General features: G+C 40.6%; 1 protein-coding gene across 3 annotated transcripts in view; it reads right to left on the reverse strand.

Annotated features, from left to right (window-relative positions):
- The window catches only part of dlg3 (discs, large homolog 3 (Drosophila)), a 187,947-nt gene that overhangs the window by 57,008 nt on the left and 111,240 nt on the right, over positions 1–19,699 (reverse strand). Inside the window, exon 1 of one of the 3 annotated variants that reach the window (XM_060832755.1) lies at positions 9,331–9,803. The exons of the other annotated variants lie outside the window; for them this stretch is intronic. The gene's annotated coding sequence lies outside the window, so the exon portion shown is untranslated. Of the gene's footprint in view, positions 1–9,330; positions 9,804–19,699 lie in introns of those variants that run through there. 3 annotated transcript variants of the gene reach the window in all.

Here is a 19,699-nt window from a genome sequence, read left to right on the forward strand (position 1 = left end):
CACACTGTAGGGAATCTAATCGGCCATAGCCACCTTATTACTCTTACAGATTTGTTTCTCAATTTCCTGCTGACTATTGGAAGGGTTTACAGTACAATCCCAATAAGGTGATCATCCATTCCTTATTTCTCAGTTCCACCCAAATAACTTCCCTGGACATATTATCAAGAATGTCCTCCCTAACTGAGAATGTGGATAGGGTATGAGAGGGTAGGGAAAGAGTTAAGTTTTGAGTTTTGTGAAAAAGAGGTTCAGCTGAGCATGACTCAGACCAGATAAGAACTTACAGTTAACAATGGGATGCTGGAAGCAAGGGTAATGGGGTAACAAGGTGAAAAGTATTCATTATGTGAAGCCAGTTGACAAGGTTAAGAACATTCATTGTGTAACACCAGGTGGCTTAATTTTTGCTATTCACACTCAATGATTGTAATGGTCACCCAATCAATCAATATGTATGTTGCCCTATCTGGATGCTCCTCCCTGTAAAATGACTATATAGTTTATTAAGAAACTGCTGTTCAAGAGAGAAGACCAAGAACTCATGTCTCTGTGCACGTGGGTGATCATTTTCTCTCTCTTCAGGGCCTGGAATAAAGATGAGGGGGGTAAAACTGTGTCTCTGAGCATTTTGCTTCGACTAAAGTGGGAATAGGATGACACAAATACAGCCATAATGTTATCCCTTAACAAAAACGCCACACCCCCTTCTCTTTTGCCTCCCTTTCTATCCTTCCTACAGCATTTTTATCCTGGAACATTAAGCTGCCAGTCCTGTCATCCTGAGCCACATCTCTGCAACTGCTACAATATCCTAATCCTACATTCCCGACCATGCTCTGAGTTCCCTATTAAGCTTTTGCACTGAAATAAATGCAGTTTACATTATCAATCTTACCTGGTACCTAGAACCAAAGGGATCAAAAAGAATGTGGAGAAAGCAGGAACAGGGTACTGAGTTGGATGATGAGTATGATAATTTTGAATACTGAAGCAGGCCTTAAGGGCTGAATGGCCTATTCTTATTTCCACATTCTGTTCCTCAGTGTTTATGCCTCAGGGCTACATACTACAAAGGGTCAGAACACTGTCAGACTGTCATGTTATCAAATAGTTTGACAATTGCTTTTCTTTTCAATAGGATTTGGAAAATTTATAACCTGAAATGCTGGATATTTTTGCATAGTTCATTCGCATATTATTTTAAAGGAGGCCATTTGGTCAATTATTCCATCATTTCAAAAACTGTCTGTTCTTTGGAAGAACTTTCCAATCTCAACATGCTTCAGTTTGTTTGCAATAACCTTGCAATTAGTTCTCTTCAATTACATGCTTAGTTTTATTTTGAAACTTTCCATGGAAGCTGTTTCCATAACCTTTTCTGGTGGTGCACTCCACACTTTTAACAACACTTTGAACAAATTGATCATTGCTTCTATGACTCTTCTTGCCAATTATTTTAAAGCTACGACATTGGCTTACCAAGCAATATGTTAAAAGAAATGTTTTCTCCTCTATTAAAGTCCCCAATCATGTTTTCCATTTATGAGTGTAATCATAACTTCTCCATTCTCACTACACAATTTAACTCTTTCATCTCTGGTATCCTGGTAAGTTCTGTCTTTCAAGACTAACCATCTTTCCTGAAGTATAGAAGGCAGAAATGTACACAACCCTACAACTGTTGCTTAATCAGTGATTGAAACTAAGTTCAACATCCTTTCCTTTCTATTTAATACAACTATTTACAAAGCCATATGCTTTCTTAATCATAAGCTTGTCTTGCCTCATTCAATTTCTTTGTAAATATACACTCCATGGTCTCTCTCTACTGTTGCATCCACTCAAAAGTATTTAGATTGAACTGCTTTTCCATTTTATTTCTACCAAAGTGCACATTCATCTGTCTTAAATAGCATCTGCACGTGTCTGCCCAGTTCAGTCTCCATCCTCCTGATTTCTGCTACTATTCTGTTCACAAATTACTAGTTCACAAGTTTGATATCATCTTTCAACTTTGAAATCTTGCTTCCTTCACCCACTGCTATATTATTTACATACATGATTAGCAACTGCTCTAATATTGACCACTAGGGGAACAACTGCAGACTTCTCTCTCGGCAGAAAAATATTCTTTCATCATACTAACTGTGTTCCATCCCTAATCCAATTACATACTAAAATTTCCACAATCCCTTTAATCTAATGTGATTCTATTTCTGAATAATTATCTTAGGCTGTACTTTATCAAAGGCCTTTGAAAGTCAGGTAGGATTTGCTTTTAATAAATCAATGCTGGCTATACCTTATTTAAGTAAAAAATGAGGTCTGCAGATGCTGGAGATCACAGCTGCAAATGTGTTGCTGGTTAAAGCACAGCAGGTCAGGCAGCATCTCAGGAATAGAGAATTCGACGTTTCAAGCATAGTTCCTGATGAAGGGCTTATGCTCGAAACGTCGAATTCTCTATTCCTGAGATGCTGCCTGGCCTGCTGTGCTTTAACCAGCAACACATTTGCAGCTATACCTTATTTAACACCGTCTAAGCAAGAATTAATTTTGTCTGTGACAATACCATCCAATAATTTTTCCACCATTCACACTGGACTGATCAACCTCCATAAATAAACAAAATATATATTTGTGGAGTCTATCCCTCCACCATTTTCAGGATGCAACATTTGAAAGCTATTATTTCTGCATCATTTCTTCAGAAGCACAAAGTTCATCTCTGTATGTCAAAATGGTTGTATCTTCTCAGATACTTTCTGAACAGTGTTCCCCAATCTCCTCCACTGTCTCTATTATAAGTATAAAAACCATTTTCCAACTCCTTTCAGGCCTGAAGAATTCATGTCAGACTTGAAAACACAACTCTATTTCTCTCTCAGCAAAAGCTGACAAACCTGCTCAGTCTTTCCAACATTTTCCGAGTTCGTTTCAGATTTCCAGATTCTGCATATTTTACCTTTACTTCATTAATAATGTCAGGCCATCCTTAACTACTGACCTTTGCAACTTTTGTAGTTATTTATCTTTGTAAGCTGCCAAAGGCATCAATAAAAGTAAATCAACAAGAATATCGTTCTTATGGTTTTAGTAATTTGCTCAGCATCTCAGACATGATACCTAGCTTATATTTCATTTCAAAGTCATATCCTTGTACATCACTGACTCATTTGATTACATCATATCTGGTCTGTTCCACCACAAGGTGTGGTTTAATTCTCATGAATTCTTACTATGCTGAGATCTGTGCGTACTGATAGTCTTGGACTAGAAGAAGATTTTAACAATATGGAAAGCTTGGTTATCTTCTGAAATTTCCTGTTTACTTTGGTGACTCTGGAAGTCACCAACTTGCAGTTGTGGAATTTCTCAACAATTTCCTTGTTACCATTGTTGTGGTATTGTACTGTCGTCTTGTTGGTCATCTATGTTTTGTTCCAGGGTCTGGCTCACTGGAATCAGATTTTGAGCATGCACATGCTCAATGTATCTTGGTGACACGTACTTTACAGATCCCAAGAAAAGCTATCCGCCTTTGAGTAAATATGATAAAATGCATCCATTACAGACTTGGTTGGTTTGGTGCCCTTTGCTGACTGCAGCAATAACATTGCCTCTTTGTAAAGCAGGAGAAAGTGAGGACTGCAGATGCTGGAGATCAGAGCTGAGAAATGTGTTGCTGGAAAAGCGCAGCAGGTCAGGCAGCATCAAAGGTATCAACTAGGAGATCAACTAGGAGAAAGTGAAGACTGCAGATGCTGAAGATTCCTGAAGAAGGGCTTATGCCCGAAACGTCGATTGTCCTGCTCCTTTGATACTGCCTGACCTGCTGCGCTTTTCCAGCAACACATTTTTCATCTTTGTAAAGCACACAACTATTGTTGGCCTGCCACAATGGCTTAACAGCAACCATCCTCAGTTAACACAGCATAGCCTTTTTTTGAGATCCTTTCAAATGGCTTAAGTTGGTGTACAGCAAATCTAACCTACGGAGGCGTTTTGACAGTTCATCTTTGGAAAAGTCACATTATATTTATTACAGCATCTTTCAAGAAATTAATCAATGGATTCCGGTAGTTGCTGTCCGTATAATGAGTTGAAGGCTGTTAATCCTGAAGTTAATGATTAACTTGAGCTGGTCCTCAAGAACTTTCCAGATATTTGGTGGATCTTTCTGATCATTTATGAGAAGATGGTATTTATTAATTCCGCGAAGCCCCTCCTTGCCAATAAAAAGGAAGATTTTTAAGGCTCTTTCCTAGGGAACATCGGTCATTTAATCTGTAAAATATAACTGTCTATGCTGTTTGAACAGTTGTAACTCATCATATATGGTCTATTCCACCACAACAAGGTGTGGTTTAATTCTTATGAGTTCTTACTATCCTGAGATCTGTGCGTACTAATAGTCTTGCTGCTGTTGAACTATTAATACACACCAGATGGAAAATTTTAACAATATGGAAAGCTTGGTTATCTTCTTAAATTTCTCTTCTACTTTGGTGACTCTGGAAGCCACCAACTTGCAGTTGTGGAATTTCTCAACAATTTCCTTGTTACCATTACTGTGGTATTGTACTGTCGTCTCGTTGGTCCTCTATGTTTTGTTCCAGTGTCTGGCTTGGTTTTTGGAATCAGATTTTGAGCATGCACATGCTCAATGTCCTTTGGTGCCACATACTTTACAGATAGTCACTGGGTGTCCAATTCATAACTGTGTTTAAGCAATTCACCTTAAACTTCTTAGACAATGTGTAAATTAAACTGCTGCTCCAATGGCCTTCATCTCTACAACTTGTTGCTTTAAGAATTGTAGTAACTTCTACCTCTAGATGGAGGTCATGAGAACAATGAGGTCTGAATACTTTTTAATGCGGAAAGCCCCTGTTTTTATGTTTTTAAGCTGTAATTTCTTCTATGAGAACTTTGAGGATATGCGGGACAATTTTAAAAAAAATCAATCAATAGGCTGTTTCTTTTAAAAACAGTTAGTCACTGTTCTTCATTATAGGTCCATAGCCATTAGTTTAGATTGATTTTGTAACTTCAACATTTTTGTTTTTAAATAAGGTACTCTTAGAATCAAAAGAATTTAATTTGGTCTTCTTGTTTGCAACAGATCTGTCTGGCTGTGCTTATTCACACAAACTGATGTTACTTATTGTCCAAATTCTCTTACGCCCAAGCTGTTACCTAGCTGTCTTCAATTTGTTTTCCAAATATTTACCAACAGGTGCTAGAGTTCTTTTTATAATGGCTACTGTTGCTAACCATAACATAAATTAACCTCCAATAGGGGATCTTACTGAACACTGCAATGCTTGTGTTATCTCTTAAAGCATAAGAAACTAGGCATGGATATTGTGATACTGAAGGATGCAACAAACATTTATTTCACCTATTCTACATAGCATTCGCTTATATTTCAGCAGTATGCCTTCAGTAGGGTGTTATGCTTCAACTGATCTCTGGGCTAAAATGGAGTATGAGCTCTTTATGCCCTCAGGATATAACGATGATATCATGAGCATGTCTGTGAAAGGTATATCGACAGTCATAACGCAAAAGACCACATGAAGCACCACAGTGTCACTCTCATAGAGTCGTAGAGATGCACAGCATGGAAACAGACCTTTCGGTCCAACCCGTCCATGCCGACCAGATATCCCAACCCAATCCAGTCCCACCTGCCAGCACCCGGCCCATATACCTCGAAACCCTTCCTATTCATATACCCATCCAAATGCCTCTTAAATGTTGCAATTGTACCAACCTCCACCACATCCTCTGGCAGCTCATTCCATACACTTACCACCCTCTGCGTGAAAAAGTTGCCCGAGGTCTCTCTTATATCTTTCCCCTCTCACCCGAAACCTATGCCCTCTAGTTCTGGACTCCCCAACCCCAAAGGAAAAGACTTTGTCTATTTATTCTATCCATGCCCCTCATACTTTTGTAAACATCTATAAGGTCATCCCTCAGTCTCTGACGCTCCAGGGAAAACAGCCCCAGCCTGTTCAGCCTCTCCCTGTAGCTCAGATCCTCCAACCCTGGCAACATCCTTGTAAATCTTTTCTGAACCCTTTCAAGTGTCACAACATCTTTCCGATAGGAAGGAGACCAGAATTGCACGCAATATTCTAACAGTGGCCTAATCAATGTCCTGTACAGCCACAGCAGGACCTCCCAACTCCTGTACTCAATACTCTGACCAATAAAGGAAAGCATAACAAATGCCTTCTTCACTATCCTACCCGCGATTCCACTTTCAAGGAGCTATGAACCTGCACTCCAAGGTCTCTTTGTTCAGCAACACTCCCTAGGACCTTACCATGAAGTGTATAAGTCCTGCTAAGATTTGCTTTCCCAAAATGCAGCACCTTGCATTTATCTGAATTAAACTCCATCTGCCACTTCTCAGCCCATTGGCCCATCTGGTCCGGATTCTTTTGTAATCTGAGGTAACCCTCTTCGCTAAAAGTAAAAAGTCAGGTCTGCAGATGCTGGAGATCAGAGCTGAAAATGTGTTGCTGGTTAAAGCGCAGCAGGTCAGGCAGCATCCAAGGAACAGGAAATTCGACGTTTTGGGCATAAGCCCTTCATCAGGAACCCTCTTCGCTGTCCACTACACCTCCAATTTTGGTGTCATCTGCAAACTTACTAACTGTACCTCTTATGCTCGCATCCAAATCATTTACGTAAATGACAAAACGTAGAGGGCCCAGCACCGATCCTTGTGGCACTCCACTGGTCACAGGTCTCCAGTCTGAAAAACAACCCTCCACCACCACCCTCTGTCTTCTATCTTTGAGCCAGTTCAGTATCCAAATGGTTAGTTCTCCCTGTATTCCGTGAGATCTAAATTTGGTAATCAGTCTCCCATGGGGAACTTTGTCGAACACCTTACTGAAGTCCCACCTGCCAGCACCCGGCCCATATCCCTCCAAACCCTTCCTATTCATATACCCATCCAAATGCCTCTTAAATGTTGCAATTGTACCAGCCTTCACCACTTCCTCTGGCAGCTCATTCCATAGACATACCACCCTCTACGTGAAAAAGTTGCCCCTTAGGTCTCTTTTATATCGTTCCTCTCTCACCCTAAACCTACGCCCTCTAGTTCTGGACTCCCCGACCCCAGGGAAAAGACTTTGCCTGCTTATGCTATCTATGCCCCTCATTATTTTGTAAACCTCTATAAGGTCACCCCTCAGCCTCCAATGCTCCAGGGAAAACAGCCCCAGCCTGTTCAGCCTCTCCCTGTAGCTCAGATCCTCCAACCCTGGCAACATCCTTCTTCAAAAAACTCAATCAAGTTTGTGAGACATGATTTCCCACGCACAAAGCCATGTTGACTATCCCAAATCAGTCCTGCCTTTCCAAATACATGTACATCCTGTCCCTCAGGATTCCCTCCAACAATTTGCACACCACCGAGGTCAGGCTCACCATCTGAAAACTCACTGTTCCAAGGTCATGCTAGAATGGGTGGCACGGTGGCACAGTGGTTAGCACTGCTGCCTCACAGCGCCTGAGACCCGGGTTCAATTCCCGACTCAGGCGACAGACTGTGTGGAGTTTGCATGTTCTCCCCGTGTCTGCGTGGGTTTCCTCCAGGTGCTCCGGTTTCCTCCCACAGTCCAAAGATGTGCGGGTCAGGTGAATTGGCCATGCTAAATTGCCCGTAGTGTTAGGGGAGGGGTATGGGTGGGTTGCGCTTCGGCAGGTCGGTGTGGACTTGTTGGGCCGAAGGGCCTGTTTCCACACTGTAAGCAATCTAATCAGTAGCTTTTTTTCTCTTACGTCCTTTACCAATACCTTAAAAAGTGGCAACTGTAAGGTGCTTGTTGGTGTCTTTGGCACCAAGCTGAAGATAATTCAATTAGCTGTCTCTGCTACTTCTCATCTTGACCTGAAGTGTTCTAATGTTCCCTGCTGCCCTCAATCCACATTTGTTTATTTCTCCAATTCTCCTCATTCCCTCTTCCAACCTGATCTCCACGAAAATTATCTCCTGCTTTCTCCACCCTATTCCCAATAAACTACTGAGCACGTCTATTCTTGGCAGGGGATATGATAAAGCTTTAAAGGTTTTAAAATAAAGCACCTTACAGCATATCATGTGTCACCACTATTTTATATAGCACAGGTAACAGAGCAATAAAACATTATAAGTGTTGTAAGAGCATTACCTTCATAATATGGAGGCTTTAACTAAGAACCTCAATATTGTGAGGCAAAACGAGCAATCCCTGCTCCACATATTTAAAATTGGATACAATCTTTTTTGGATCCTTGTTAAAATATGAAGCATAAATAATCAAAACACTTTAAGATAAACTGAAGGCAAATACTTAACTCCTGAAGTCACACTTTGGGGGAAAAGTATACAAAATCGTATTTGCAAATCCTTTCTCCAGTATTTCAATAATGGTGTTAAACCATTTAAATACATTCTAAATGCTATCGCTACGAAAAATTCTAGGGGTATGATTTAACTGTGGCATTAAACATGTGTAAATAAACTATTCTCCCACCTTGACTGGACTATAATCATTGGTCAGAATTCATGATGAGAAATAAATGCAGACAGTGAGATCATGGCAATATCGTGCCTACCCATTATACCTCAGCGACCAACCATTCACCGTACGTCATTGTTTTCCTCTGCCATTTAAGTAGTGTCCTTAGGTGCTGCGCTTGAGTATAGACATTATTTTCACACTAGATGCACAAGATTGAGGTCAGGTAGGAGTTTACTCCCACTCACTAGCAATGTTGCACTCAGCCGGGGACATGGGGAGCATGTGAGAGCCCGGAGCGACTGTGTCTCCTACATCTCCAGCAGAGGAGCAGCTGCTGCCGCCTGTGAATCCCTGCTATCAATAAGTGAGAACGATTATCGGATGAGGCTCTCGGCTTCATCGTACGTGGAGAAACCCACAACAAAGTGCACAGATGAATAATTCAAGTAAGAAGGTTGGTTAACAGCAGATGAAAAAATCAAAATGATTTCTGGTTAAGTTAAATCATTCACTTAAGGGCAAACTGTGTAGTGGGTAGACACTGACGTATTCACATCTATACCCATGTAATAATCTTGGAGCAAACAGCACTGCTGGACGCATGGTCTGAGATACGTCAACTCTGTAGTATCACCGACACTTCCGAATACGTGTTTTGCCGCGCTGCCCCTTTCTGGAGGTAAATCCATAAAACACAAGGCCCCAGCAGCTGCTACAGGATTAATATGTCTGAGAAGACGATCCTCATCTTTTACAATGCACCTCCCCCACAGAATCAACCCAGAAACATACGCACCTTTCAGAGCGCCAGCCAAGCTGCGGCTATTGTGGAGGTGCCCGCAAGTGTGAAACACAATGACACACCAGCATGGGATAATGAAGAGGCTCGCACATCAGTCCAGATTGAGTTCCCAGGTTTTGCGATCACTTCCTCTTCCCTCCCCCCCGCCTGCAGGATGATGGAATTTGAGCTGCTCGAAGGAGGATAAAAGCGTGCTGTTTGCGAAGTTGCCCTGGCTCAGTTTTGACCTGCCCTGCCCAAGCTGCGGTGACGCAGGCACTTCTCAGGCAGAGCTTGAAGGAGTTCGCCTGATCACAGCTTTGACTTTTAAAAAAAACACACACATGAAGCTCAACTTCTGGCCTCCCGGAGTGATCGGTTCGTGAATGAAATAGTCCCTCTACTTAATCTGACTGGTTAAAAATCTTTCTCAGTGTATAGGTGAAGCGAACAAGGCGAGGTCAAAAGAGTGAATCATTAACCTCGCTGCTTAGTGAAGCTTAAACCGGTTTGTGAAAGTCAAAAGAGTGGGACACAACCTGGTTTGACGCAACCAGCCAATGAAGACCACGCCATGTGGTTTATTATCATAACTAGTCCCGCCTCGGGCACAGCATGAGTCAGTCTCTGTCTCCCTGTGTCTCAAAGCGAACACAATTCACTGTGGCTGCACATCAAATCGATGCATACAATTTAAACTCTTGCATGGATACCTTAAGTCCCCTTAGAACACAAAGGAGTATCCCAACTGCTACGAGCATAACTGTGATGTGAAAGCACATAGAGAAGTGTATTCCCAGATGATTCATTTGAACACAGGTGTTAATGACTATACTTTCAAAAACATTTAAATTGACTTTCTTATCATTTAAGAATCGCCCAGAAAATGCAACTTCATCACGGTAGTTCAGCGTGGATTCAAAATAAAATAGCGTGAGACAGCAGTTTCCCCAGGGCTCTTAGACCTTTGTGCTCTGGAATCAGGCCAGTAAACACTGAATTACACTGCTGCTTTTGTGTTGCTGCAAAGCAGAGCTAGTGGAAAAACTTCACACGTCTTTCAAGATTCAGCTGGAGATTTTCTCGAAATTGATTCATATATTGTTCCATACATTAATCCTATCATTGTAGATCGACAAAAGAGATGATTTAAACCCTATGCACGCAGTGGATACCTTATCAAGGCATTTAAAAATTGCCCATGAGACAAACATGCTGATTTCCAACAATATCTGAACAATTCAAAAATACACCTGCTGGAAACCAAGGGGAGCTTTTCAAAATGCTTAAATCAAACTTTGATGATTCTATTGAGGGTTGACTAAAATATTAAATATGCACTTGAGTGTGAAAGCCATTGGGATTATCATGCTAACCCATGAGAAAGAGCAATTGTGTTCTGCAAAGCACAAAAAGGCAAATCTTTTCACTTTTCAAAAAACAACTTTAATTGTAGCATTAGGAGCAACCTCTGGTTACCACATGAAAGGTTTTTGAATTCCCTGGTCCTTCACATAACTTCAACATACCAGAGAATTAGGCAACTATTCTTTCCCCAGAGGCCATTTCTTTCTTGCCATTATTATATCTCTACCATTCACTATGTGTTGTTTCCTGCCAGGTTTGGGCAGGAAACTCATCAATGCATGCAGATGAGGCTTGTGAGCTTAAATTTTCCACGCCTCAAACATCTACCAACAATTTGCCACTCACCTTAATTGTGCCTGCTCAACTTACTAGGTGGAAGTGGGTACTGCAGATGTTGGAGATTAGAGCCAAGATTAGAGTGGTGCTGGAAAAGCACAGGACTTCATTAGGTCTTTTCCTGCTCCTTGGATTCTGCTTTTCCAGCACCACTCTAATCTTGGCTCTAATCTCTGGAAAAGCACAGGACTTCATTAGGTCTTTTCCTGCTCCTTGGATTCTGCTTTTCCAGCACCACTCTAATCTTGACATTACTCAATTTACACTTTGTGTTGAAGTCAGAACTAGAATTCATAACAAAAACACAGCTGATCTGACCCATAATAATGTTTATATTCCACAATTGTTTCTTCCCACTCAGTTACTTTATCATTTCTATTTTGTTCTCCCTTATATATCTATCAAGTCTCCTCTTAAATGCACGTGATTTTCACAAGCACATTTCATGAACTTTTAATTATAATGTGCTTCTTTCTAAAAATGAGACACAGTGGCATTCATCTTTTAGTTGTAATTTGAGTGGCTATTTGAAGAGGAATTTTGGATTGTCACCCTCATAGTCATAGAACTTCAATTGGAAAGACTAAAGAGAAACAAGTAACAAGAATCTAGATTAGAGTGGTGCTGGAAAAGCAGCATCTGAGGAGCAGGAAAATCGACGTTTCGGGCAAAACCCTTCATCAGGAAAAAGAATCTGACAATCCAACCCCTCTCAGCAGCATCAAACACATTTTATCTTTTGGCCTTATTGGAATCTATGGGTAAAAAAAAGGTATAAAATTAAATTCAGCCCTGGTCTGGGTGTTTAGTGGCCCAGTATATGCTGTGAAGGTCACAATTTTAGACCAGCTATTAAATACATCTACATGACAGGTAAAGAAAGGAAAAATACATTCTTTCTCTCTGAGCCCTGGCAACCAGCCACTGTCAAAAGGAACTGGGGAAAAAATGTCAATCAACCAGCAAAGCTAAGAATCTTGCAATCAGCTATTCAATTACCAACATTGACTGTAATAGTCACAATGATCTATCTGTGTTAAATGAATGATTCAGAGGTTGATCCACATATATATTTTTAACTTCTTTGTTTTATTTTGGACTAATTTCTCAGACCTAATGTATGTTATGAGTGTTGCATTATTATATTTTATCACATTTAGTAATGAATAAACTTATTCGTTTGTTAGTTCAAAAAAGCTGGACAATTTGGCTCAATTTAGAATTAAATTCTTTGGTTTGGGAGAAAGGTCTCCTCAATGAAAGCAGGTGAGTAAAAGAAGGGGAGGCCAATACACCCACCATCAGTATATCACCCAGAAACTTGGAAAATAGACCAATAAGTAGAATGGGCCTTTCAGCCCTGCATGTCTGTGCCAACCATGATGCTATTCTAATCACATCTGCTGCCAATGGTCCATATCTCTCTATTCTCTGTGTATTGATGTGTCTGTCTAAATGCTTCATAAATTTTGCTAACAGTTCTGCTTCTACCACATCCCCTGGCAGTACCACCCACAGTGCAAAAAAACCTTCCTCATATATCTCCTTTAAACTTCTACCTCTCACCCTAAACCACCCCACTGGTATTTGACATCTCCATCCAGGGAAAGAGACTCTGACTATCCATCCTATTCATTCCTCTCATAATTTTATATCTGTCAGGTCACCCCTCAGCCCCCAATCCTCTAGCAAAAACATTTCAAGTTCGTCCAACTTCTCCTTATAGCTAATACACTCCAATCCAGGTAACATCCGGTTAAATCTCTTCTACATCCTCTCCAAAGCCTCTACCTCCTTCCTATAGTACAGTGATCAGTGCACACTTTCTACAATGCAGTGTGCACAGTACTTCAAATATGGCCTGACTATAGTTTTGCAACATGGCGTATCAACTTTTATACTCAATATTCTGACAGATGAAGACAAGCATGCCATATGTCTTCCTTACTACCTTATCCACTTCCAGGGAGCTAGGATTTGAAGCCTGAATATCCCTCAGTATATCAATGCTCCTATGGGTCTGGCCATTTACAATATACTTTTCATTTGCACTTGGCCCCCCCTAAACGCATGACCTCACATTTGTTTGAATTAACTCCATCTGCCTTTTCTCTGCCCAACTTTCCAGCTGATGTATATCCTGCTGCATCCTATGATAACCTATTCCCTATACAAAACTCCACCAATTTTCATATCGCCTGCAAACTTAATTGTCAAATTATTGACATTTTCATCCAAATCATTTATATATATTACAAACAAATGAGATCCTAGCACTTATCTTTTTGGAACACAACTGGTCATAGACCTCAATTTAGAAAAAAAACCCTCCCCAATTACCCATTGTCTTATATGGCCAAGCCAATTTTGTATCCAACTTGCCAACTCACTGTTGGTTCCATGCAATTTGATCTTCTGACAATCTACCATGACGGACCTTGTTAAATGCCTGAGTAAAGTCCTTGTAGACATCAGCCATCGCCTTACCCTCATAAGTCATCTTTGTCACTTTCCAAAAGTTCCATCTGAAAATGTAACAAATGGGGAAACTTTGCCCAGGTGCTGGCCATATCATGCTATCTGTTTCAAGCAGCAGCCCGTTTCACATTCTGCCACTTTGCACAGAGTGAACGTTCTATTAATTCTTTATTTCAACGGTTAGTCTCCTTCACAAGTGTAAACAGTTGCTTCACATTCATTCAATAGAACCCATTCATAATGTTAAAAAAAACTAGGTGTGCTATTAATCTTCCAGAGGAAAAATCCTTGGCTTGATATGTTTTTATTCTTTCAGATCTGGCAACATCCTTGCAAAGCTTATCTGCACTTCCTACAGTACTTCAATGTCTCTTTTGCAGGATGGAGAACACGTGCATGCACAATGCCAAATGTCCAACTAAAGGTTATATATAAATTTAACATTACAACATTGAATTGAGGGAATAGATTGCTAAAGCAGGAAGGCATTGTGAATTCTATAACTAGCATTGTAATTTTACTAGGTCTCTTTATTTTTTGTCCCAATTTAAAATAAACCCCTTCCAACTTTTATTGCAGTGGCCCAACTCAATGCTACAAATTTGATTTAAAAAGAGTAACCCTCCATTATTGCACAAATTAACACCTTAAACGCCTTTTCAACTTATGCAGTTAGGTTGTGGCAAAAATAATCTGTGTTGTACTAAGTAACACACATTTCAGAACCTGATGAGTGGAGCCAATTATGCAAGATTTAGAAATCTCTGTAGGCCTAAGTGCATTTATGTTAATATTTCATCCCCCACTGGGTATTTCTTGGAGTCATAGTCAGAGTCAAACAGAAGAAGGAGGCTTATGTGTTGATGAGGCAAGATGGTTCAGATGAGGTGATGGAGAGTTACAGATCAGTTAGGAAGGATTAAAGAGAGAGTTAAGAAGAGCAAAGAGAGGACACGAATGGTCTTTAGCAAATAGAATAAAGGAAAACCCTAAAGCTTTCTATAGGTATGTGAGGAATAAAAGGATGACTAGGGTTGGAATAGGGCCAGTCAAAGACAGAAGTGGGAAGTTGAGTGTGGATCCTGTGGAGATCGGAGAGGTGCCAAATGAATATTTCTCATCAGGAAAAGGAGAATATTGTAGAGAAGAAGAATGAGGTACGAGATATTAGACTAGAAAGGATCGACGTTAGTTACGAACAGGTGTTATCAATTCTAGGAGGAGTGAAAGTAGACAAGTCCCCTGGACTGGATAGGATTTATCCGAGGATTCTCTGGGAAGCTAGACAGGAGATGGCGAAGCCTTTGGCTTTGATATTTGAGTCGTCATTGTCTACAGGTTTAGTACCAGAGGACTGGAAGATTGCAAATGTTGTGCACTTGTTCAAGAAGGGCAGTAGAAATGATCCAGGTAATTATAGGCCAGTGAGCCTTACTTCTGTTGTAGGAAAGGTTTTGGAAATGATTATAAGAGATAAGATTTATAATCATCTAGCAAGCTACAATTTGATTTCAGATAGTCAACATGGTTTCGTCAAGGGCAGGCTGTGTCTCACAAACCCCACTGAGTTTTTTGAGAAGGTGACCAAGCATGTAGATGAGGGGAGGGCAGTTGACTTGGTATACATGGAGTTCAGTAAAGCCTTTGATAATGTTCCACATGGTAGGCTGTTGGAGAAAATGCAGAGGCATGGAATTGAGGGTGATTTAGTAGTTTGGATTAGATTGGATTATGCTATCCCTGTAACCCAACATTCACCATGGCTTATCCATCTAGCTTACATATCTTTGGACTGTGGGTGGAAACCAGAGCATTTGGCAGAAACCCACGGTCACACGGAGAATATGTCAATTCCATACAGACAGTCAGCCAAGGTTGGAATCGAACCCAAATTCCTAATGCTAATCACTGAGCCACTGGGCCACTTTGTCCACTTATTTGCTGTGCCTCAAGTTAGATTCCTGCCCTTTTCCATACTCTCTACCCTATTACTTGTTCTGGAAATGTTAATAACCTCTGCTGAGCCCTCCCCTCCTTTAACCTTATCCATAATTTACCATGCAACCTCCTCACTTCTGACTTTATGATGGAGGGAAAGTCATTGATGTCCTTGAACCGAGATGACTGATCACTAAAAACCACAATGATCTTCCTTTGTGCTAAGTACGATTCCAAACAGTGGGGAGCTTTTTCACTGATTCCATTTGACTCTTATTTCACATGGGCTCCTTGATGCCAAAACTCAGTCAAATGTGAACTTGATGCTAAAGGCAATCACCTCTAGAATTCAGCTCTTTTGTCCATGTTTAGACCAAGTAGTTTTCAACATGACTCAAAAATTGCATACTATAAATCAAAGACACCAGCACAGTCCTCATTCAGCAGGGACTATGATGTTCCACAGTATATTTGATCATGTCTCTGTATGTATCCTCTCATCCATCACACTTCTATCAAGTATTATTCAAATCTTTTTCAATATGCTGAATTTTAACTACAGTAGGTGCTTTGCCTGAGAACAATTTCCATACATTCACTCTGTGGTAAGTGAAAATAATTAATTCCAAGGGCTTTTTTTTTACCAGAAGTTAATGTTTATGCAGTTTAACTTATTTCAGACAAATACCTATGTAAAGATGACACACGGGGTAAGAAGATAGTATAAATGCAAACTACAGAATTTACTGATTCTGTGTCTTGTTGAATGATGTAATCTTCTGAGTAGTCCCAACAGGCTATTGAATATAGAAATAGGAGTGATGAGGAGATGCCGGCATCAGGCCTGGGGTGGACAACGGCAAAAATTACACAACACCAGGTTATAGTCCACCAGGGTTATTTGGAAGCACTAGCTTTCCGAGCACTGCTCCTTCATCAGGCAGCTACCTGACAAAGGATCAGTGCTCCAAAAGCTAGTACTTCCAAATAAACCTGTTGGACTATAACCTGGTGTTGTGTGATTTCTAACTTAGTTATAGGAGGGCAGAGAAGGTGGCTTTCGACTGCTGGGACTTCAGAATCAGTTCTGAACAGGACTTGTGATACAGTGATGTGCATTGAAACTAAGCTGATTTAATACTATTATTGAGGAAAGCTGAAGAACTAGTGAACACTAATTTCATAGATTTTGTTCGGACCCTTTGAATATTGAAAATTAAGGGGTGATTAAATATGGTTATAAGGTGATCAGAGAACTTGAGAGAGAGAGAGTCAATTTATTTTATCTGGTGTAGGGAGTCCAGAATTGGGCACAGCGTTAAAATTGCAGCGAATTGCAGTACATTCAAGAGTGATATTGGAAATCATTTCTTTACAAAGGGGGCAGTGGAATCGGGCATTCTCTCCCCCAAACAGGTGTTGATGTAAAGTCAATTGAAAACGTCAAAGTGAAGAGTGACAGATTTTTATTAGACCAGGGCATTAAGAGTCAAGGCAGGTAAATGAAGTGAAGATTTCGTCCATTTATGATCTAACTGAATGGTCAAATTTTAATTGTATTTAATTATAAACAGATGAAGGGCATTTACTGAGTTGGCTCTCATAGACCCGGGTTCAATCCCACCTGCTGCAGAGGCGTATAACAACATACCTGAATAGTGAAAAGATATAAAAGAGACCTACGGGGCAACTTTTTTCATGCAGAGGGTGGTACGTGTATGGAATGAGCTGTCAGAGGAAGTAGTGGAGGCTGGTACAATTGCAACATTTAAGAAGCATTTGGATGGGTATATGAATAGGAAGGGTTTGGAGGGATATGGGCTGGGTGCTGGCAGGTGGGTCTAGATTGGGTTGGGATATTTGGTTGGCATAGACGGGTTGAACTGAAGAGTCTGTTTCCATGTTGTACATCTCTATGACTATGACTCTATATAAAATACAAACAAGGGCTCTTGTGTTTCAGTGGTAGTCTCCCCCTACCTTTGAAACAAATAACTCAGGTTCAAGTCCTATCTGCTCCAGAGTGTGTAATAACATCTCTGAGCAGGTTGATTAAAAAATAGCTGCTAAATACAAATACATTGAAATTGAGATGGTTGGGTTTGGAAGTGCATGTTTGCACTGTGCAGCTCTGTAAACAGAGATGCATCAGAATATATCAATTTCAACTGCTTAGTCTTCTAGATTTTGTTGGCAGAGGATGATGTCTAAAGGTGAAGGTTCAAAGCTAAGATCGTATTCTCACTAAACAAAATATTGAAAAAATCAGTAATTTCTGTGAGTGAACATGGAGACCATGATGCTCCATTACCACAGGTACAAGTAAATACAAACTTCATACTGCCTGTTCTTCTCCATGATTGTGGAATGTATCCTCGTGTTAACCGTGTTTTGTGGCTCAGTAGTTGGTCCAGGTACATGCAAAGCAAGCACCAAAGTTAGCACCAGTAGCTCTCAAAGGGGGAGGTGCACTCTGGCTATAGCGGGTTCTAGAAGCAGATGGTGGGGTCTTCGCACTGGAAACTAGAGTAGCAGATCAGAATCAGGGCAGTTCTGAAACCCTTAGGGCTAAAAGTAGAAAGGAAGCAAGAGAGATCTTTCCTTAGAAGACTAGGAAGTTATTCAGACAAACATTTGGAATAAAATCAGATCAGACAGTCATGGAGATCGATGCAGAGATCTGCCCCCAAGGGCTTTAATATAGTAATGAAGCAAAGATCAATTATCTCATAAAAGTGGTTACACAGTGAATGCATCTTAAATTGCTGTCCCCTATTAACCACACGTTACCCTTTCAGGGCCAAACTCACCCATCAATACCCCTTGGCATTCAGGAACATATGAGCATAAGAGCAGGAGTAGGCCATTCAGGTGCTCAACCCTGCTCCACATTATGACCCCCCTCAAGGGGGGGGGGGGGGGGGCGGGGTGCGGGGGGGGGGGGGGGGTGCACTCTGGCAGCAGCAAAGAATTGGCAGAGGATAGGCTAAGACTACAGTTGTGACAAATGGCATGGCTGAAGACATCCAAAGTGGCAGAATGATTCTACCTCACACACTTTTCCAAATTCCACCATCCTTATCTCATAATCTGCTATGAAGTACATGCTATAGCCAATGTGACCACAGAGCTCCTGCTTTCAATTTATCTCCCATCCTTGACCTCTGCATTTATGTTTTTAGATACTGATGACCAAACAGTACCTGAGGAAGACAACTGAGAGAAAGCGCATACCTCTGGCTCACAAAATCACTTGCTCAGAGTAAGCAGTAAGGGCACATTTATTTTTTCATTCACTGATGTCATCTTCTTCCCAGAAGATTGACTGACATACATCTCTACCGTTCATGCCTGGTGCTGCCCTTATATATTCCACATAGCTCAACAGCATCTTATGTTTTCTTTTGGTCTTTCCTGCCAATAATTGTCAGCTTGTATCCAACATCCGCTCTAATTATGTGACTAAAATATTGATTGTATCTTTCGCTTTGAATGGGATACCAAATTTCTTCTTTTCTCCAGCCAATTCAGCACTCCATTAGTCTTTCACTCTGTATGTGATATCAAATGTCCTTCAATACATCTACACCTTGAATACATTCAATGTATGAATAGGCTGTTTGTCTCTGAGCATACAAGGTGACAAAGCATAGCACTTGAGCAAATTTTCTACAATTAAGGTTTAGTTGCTTTCATGTTAACATGTCCTTCATTCTGACAATCTTGGTCTTGGCTATTTCAGATCTCTTTCTGATCTCACAACCACATCTTTCATCACCTGTGATAATCTGAACCTTTACCAAGATTTTTCCATTTTCTTCAGTTTCACCTTCTTGGGTTAGGACTCTGGTTATTATTATTGTATTGATTGTTATTGCATACATTCTTAAACTATGTCCATACTCCTTGCTTTCATTAATTAAGAATTTCCTTTACTGCCTCTTCTAAAACTGACAACACTATGTGCGCATCTCAAACTGTTGAACACCAATTGACGTACAACCTACCCAGTTAAATGCTTCCAGCACATGCAAAGGATGTCTATATAACCACCCTTCAAAACATGACATTCAGTCTGTACTTTGTCAAAAATATGGCACTGGACTGTCTGGCATCTTTCTTGCCTTCAGGTTCCCATATCATCAAACTTCGTGCCGTTACTGGACTATATTTTGTGTTTAACAGCTTTTCGTTTCCAATCATTACCTCACAATCTTTGCTATTTTCTATCCTCTATCCTGTGTATGTGAATTTTGTAGCAGAA

This window comes from Hemiscyllium ocellatum, chromosome 11, assembly GCF_020745735.1.
Source record: "Hemiscyllium ocellatum isolate sHemOce1 chromosome 11, sHemOce1.pat.X.cur, whole genome shotgun sequence".
Classification (NCBI taxonomy): domain Eukaryota; kingdom Metazoa; phylum Chordata; class Chondrichthyes; order Orectolobiformes; family Hemiscylliidae; genus Hemiscyllium; species Hemiscyllium ocellatum.